The following is a 5851-nucleotide window of genomic DNA, read 5'->3' on the forward strand; positions in this document are numbered from 1 at the left end:
CTGGAGGTAAAATAAGATGTCCATTTTTTTTGCAGCATTTTGTTTTGCAGTATTTGTGTTGTTAACTCGTTGTCAGGTAAACATGCAGAGCTCTCGGTAACCTTGTATTATGTAAGCCTTCAAATGCAGCAGTGATTGGTTCAATCCCTGCTACAAATTCTGAATTTAATATAATTAAAAAGAGCTTCACAGGGATAAGTTTGCATCTCACTACCATTAAGTTTTATTTGGTGTTCATTGTAAAACCTTAGGTCTTATCTTACATGATCTAATAAAACAAACAGATAAGTTGAACACTAAAAGACACGAGTAAGTCCATGTGCAGCTCAAGTTTAAATTCACCCTTAAACCAGAGCTTTTCGATAGCAGCATTCTTGAGTTACAGTGTTTTGTATCGAGTGGAGTGTACAGTCTGAGCATTAGACACACTACAGGCAGAGTGAAAACACCCAACATGAAACATCCGCTCTGAAGCCTTGACATGGTGACAAGGAAATGCCTCGCTCCTAACAGCTCTATTTATTGAATTGTAGCGAATATTCCTGGCAGGCGGATTTTAACTAAACCCAGACCGGGGCTCACATCTGCACCCAATCAGAAAAGCCCTCTGTTCCTCCTCTGTTCCATTTACTCACAGAGCCAGGCATGGGGAAACAGAATGTTTATTTGAAGTAATACTTTACTCTCAACTACTGGATGGCAATACGTTAGCATTTTCATTGCTGCATGCAGAACCTGTTATGGAGAGTAATGAGTAACATTACCTTTTCTCTCTCTCTATTTATGCTTCGGTAACCAAAAACTCTTTCTCTGAATGCGAAACACTCGTGCATGTTGCAGTTTGCCTGATCATATGCCCTTAGCTCCACTCCATATGAGCTGCAGCTGCTCAGAAACGGAACTTGCTACGATGCATGTGCTATGTATTTTTTTACTTCCTCTCTACAATTTAACATTAATTACATTCATAAATGTGCGATTCATTTTGCTTTTATGGCGACACAACTGGAAGAACTTTCATAAACAACTTAAAGTTTTGCACAGTAGGGGAAGGAAAGCATAATTCATTGCAGAGCTGCCTGTAAAATATCAAGAACACACTTTGGAAATCCAGTCTTAATTTTTTATTGACTTTTTCACAGTTCTATAAACACAACAGGACACAACATTTTCTTTGTTGGCTTCACGTTGTAGTTTAGTGCCCACTAGACATTAACACATGTATACATACATGTTTATAGAGATGTACGGGTAAAATAATTTACATGCACGCCTCAAACACACACACACACACACACACGCGTGCACGCAAGTGTTACTGGTAAGTATTTGAACAGCCAGTATGCAGCTCTGTACACACAAACACATACACACATATGTAGAGAACAATCAAATAATGTTACACAGCAGATCCACAATTAATTAAATTAAATTAAAATCACATACACAGAGTCTACTTAGCTGGAGTAGTTTATTTTGTTTCTCTTTTTGCATGAAAGATAATCTCAAACATTCACAGAATTAAAATGTCCTACCTGTAATCCTGGTTTAAGATGTCCAGGTTCAAAGTTTTCTTACTTCAGGTAGCAGGAGAGTTCTCTAAGAAAAAAAAAGGTATCCTGTAGGCTCTTGAAGTATTGTGTCTGAGCGTGTGTTTTGCAGATAAAGGATCCTAAAACTACATGATGAGTACAAACTGCTTCAAGTGCAAGATCCCTGTCCAAGGAAAAGTGTTGAGTTTATACAGCAATGTATTCTCACTTCAAAGTTTTAGTTATAGAATAAGATGTTGTTATTACTTAGCATACACCTTAACTACAATTTTTTTATATTCTGAAGAAGTTAAACTTAAATATTTCTGCTGTTTTTTTGTCCTTTTTCTACATTTTTAGTTGGTTATTGTTCACCCTGTTTGCCGTTCTTCATTTTAAAGATCTTCACAAAAGTCCATTCTGTCTTTTCTGAAGCTCAGGTCCTTGCTGAGGTGTCCGAGCTCTGAATGAACACATTGTTTTCATGTTCGTGTCTGCTATGCTGGAGGAGTTATTAGCAGACAGATACCATGTTAAAACCACATTACAGATCACATCAGATCACAAAAACATCCCCAAAGTAATCAGCTACATGTATAAGATTCTTACATATCAAAAGTTGTGACTCTGTAATATGTTGTATCTTGTAAGAGCAGTAATGTATGCAAAAATTAGGAGCTGTGCAACTCCAGTCATGAAGTCAAGAATCAGAGGTAAAAAAAAAAGGGGGGCTGTTCCAAAATACTAACAAGGTGTTTGTGTGACATTCATGATCTTGTTAGCTCTTTTAGCATCAATTACCAATTTTCTTCCCAACTAGAACATCATAGAGCCAGGTCACTATTTTGTCTGTGACACAGTGAAGGTATAGAAATGAAAGATGTAGCCGTGCTCGGTTATTTTAAGAATCAGTAGGTATAAAACCCGAAAACGAATATTTAATGTAATTACCCATCAGAGATAGAGCTCATTACTAGAGTATAAAGTTAATCACCTAGATATTATCTCACCTTATGTCTGCCCAAAAATATGTATTCAGAAAAAAGGACATTACTCCAGCATGTTAGCATGAATCCTAAGCTGAGTTTCATGTTTTCTAGATGTCTGTGCTCTCAATCTCGTCTTTATTTCAAAGTTAAACTGGTATGTTGTTTGGCCCAGGTCTTACTGGACTCAAAGTGCAACGCCAAGAGTTTTAGGCCTCAGGACAGATAACATGACGGGCCCCCACCACTTCACTACCACTGACTATGTGATGCAGGAGTGGGGAAAAATGTGCTGAAAGCCATCTTTTACAGTTTTGAAGGAGTTTTATTGATAAATTCTGTCCGACCTAAGTGTATTCCTCAAAATAAACACAACTTAAATATAAACCTCTATAGTTGAAATGAATGATCATTTCCAAGTTGATCATGAAAATATAGTTATGTATAGACTGAGTAGACTTTGTACAGTCAGTGCATGGTGCATCGTTTAAATGTGAGCTAAAATAACAGGAACGGACATTTCTGTGCAGAACATATGTCAGTAATGCAGCTTCTGTGAAAGTCTTGGTGCTTTAAGCTTTAAAGATTGCCTCATACGTCTGTAATATCGATGCTTTCTTTTCTACGTTATGTTTAGGTTGCTCAGTTTCCTGTTTTGATAAAATAGCGCTTCATTTTGAAAGCACAAAAATGAAACTTCTGGTATACCTCAAAGTTTCTGGAGATAATTTCCACCTCTCATGGACCAGACCCATTCCTCTTGGAGAAACATTTGGCGCATTAGTATCCTTGTGAAGTTAAGACATGATGTTTCAGGCTGCAACACACTCCTCACTCATTGTCAGAAAGACAGGCTTGTGCAAAAAAGGCAGGAACGAACCATTTCATGTATGTAGAGGGGGAGCCCTGAAAAATGTTCCAGGCCCTTTGAATCTTCCTAACTTCTCCACGCCCCTCCTGAGCTCTCAGGAATTAGATTAAAATTGAAATCAATCAATCAATAAAATGTAGTTGGATAAAGTCAGATTGAAGCTTGTAATTCAAAGGTCATAAAATCAGAGTCAGGGTGACATTTCATTTGATGTCATGTTTTAGTGTCATTATCTGTCTTTGAGCTCTGAGCCAGCAAAGTGCTGAGAGCGTTTGGACACACAGAGGCCTGATGATGATTTCAGGACAAAGTGAGGGGTTATCTCTCAGCAGAATACTTTACAGGTAAAAGCCAATTCATCTGCTCTTCTTGTCATAAACCCTCTTTCTTTGCCAATAAAAGAAATCCTTCACTTTCTGCTGCCCCTCTTAATCTCGCCACTTTCTCCTTCCCCTCGTCCTCTGTCCTGTCTCTCCTCTATTCTTCCCCTTTCTTTCTTCACCTCTTCTACCCCTGCCGTTTTTCATTTAAATATTTCATCCAGTTGTCTCCCGGCTTCTGCGGCTTGCCAAGTGTCATCTAGATCCCAGGGCCCGACACTAAAGTGGAGCATGGAAGTCATTTTTAGAGGCGTGTGTGTGAGAAAGAAAGAGACAGAAAGAGAAAAGGGAGAGGGGTGGGATGAGAGGGAGAAGCTGCTCGGCCGGGCGCTGAGACATCGGCTGGTGATAAGAAGTGAAAAGGTGGAGAAGACATGGGAGTGATAACTAATGTACTTCCTGTGTACTTCCTCTTCTCCCCTGTCAACCCCTCCTGCTGCCATCACCCCCCTCCCCCAGCATAAGAGATATAACTGATGTGTGATGTACTGTTCATGTGTGTGTGTGTGTGTGTGTGTGTGTGTGTGTGTGTGTGTGTGTGTGTGTGTGTGTGTGTAAGAGAGAGGCAGAATCTGGTGTGATCTGACGTGCGATGTAAAGGAGATGGTCTGTGTGTGAATGTGAAGATGTACATTTACGTGTCTGTAGGACAAACTGATGGCTGATGTGGAAAGTGACGTGCATGTGTGTGTGTGTGTGTGTGTGTGTGTGTGTGTGTGTGTTGAATGGGTATGTGTTTAATGTGTGTGAGTGTAAGAACCAAAGGGTGATGTGGAAGTGGAGTAGTGAGGGATGACATGGACAGATGGGGGAATGAGAGTGGAGAGATGAGAGAAACTTCCACTTGGTAAAGAGTGATGTGTTTACCCTTCGTGTGTTTCTTTGCACTTTAAGGTGTGTGTGAGAGTGTTTGTGTCTTTGTGTGTATGCGGTCTCATACCCAGATAGTTTGTCGGTTCCGGTTTGGGTGAAAAGCACCGGGTCACAACGAATGATCCTGCAAATCTCAGCACCATCCTGCAAAACACAGCAGAAGAAGTGAAAGTGAAAGATGAGATTGTGACCACAATCTGAGTCGTCCTTCTGTCCTCGCTGTAACACCGGCTCCGGTTGTAGTTTAGATCGCAGCTGTGAAAACACGTCGACAAACACGGTTTGCCTTTTAACGCGTTCCTCCCTACGTTGTCAGGTAGCTCAGCCCCCCTCTTGACATGCACAACCTCGTGCTACAACCACATAAACCATGGCGTAATATGTTAGGAGCGGTAAAATCACATCCACTGTACATCCTTATTTCCTGCACAGACGATCGCACCGAAATCCCAAGTGTAAATAAAAGTCATGCTTCTGTCTCTGCTGCAGAGGCTGACAGGTCGAGCTCTCAGGGTTTATAAATAGAGAATCAATGGTTTAATGGAGACTGTGTTATTACACATGAAGCCACATTGTTCACCTAATGTAGTCTTTACAGTATCTATTTAAACAACCCTTTAGTAGTCTGGTGAAATAGTGAAAAATGTAAGTTCCACATGCTTCAAGTCTCTGATGCAAAGGTACAAGTGATGATCTGGACCATCATTTTTCATAAGAATAAGAAAGACACAAATAAATGACAGCAGCTACAAATAGAACCCCATCATACATATTATGACAATAACTATCACATGAATGGATATGTGAAGGTTCACACCTGAGGTGAAGACATTTTTATGACCTCTTCGACGTATTCACTAGGTAAGACTGAACCTTTCTTTAAAACTGGTACTTAACCCTGTTTCAAGTAACATAGTGTAGAACAGCAACAACGATCAGAAAGTTGTTGATGTTTTGTTAAGATGCATACATACTGCAGATGTCAAACGTAGCTGTTGATTGGGTTTCATTCAGTGTCAGGTCCTTATTTTATCTTATGACTCAAAGAGGTGATCAATAAAACAAGTTCTACATTAAGTACATCAAATACTTTATCATTAATGCCTGGCTTTCTTAGCACCAGATCGCACACCTGATATCAAATCAGTCACTGGAGAGGAGTCAAGCACATTTCATGTCTCTGTGTTAGCACTGAGGCCAAAACACAAG

The sequence above is a fragment of the Notolabrus celidotus genome, chromosome 3 (assembly GCF_009762535.1).
Source record: "Notolabrus celidotus isolate fNotCel1 chromosome 3, fNotCel1.pri, whole genome shotgun sequence".
Classification (NCBI taxonomy): Eukaryota; Metazoa; Chordata; class Actinopteri; order Labriformes; family Labridae; genus Notolabrus; species Notolabrus celidotus.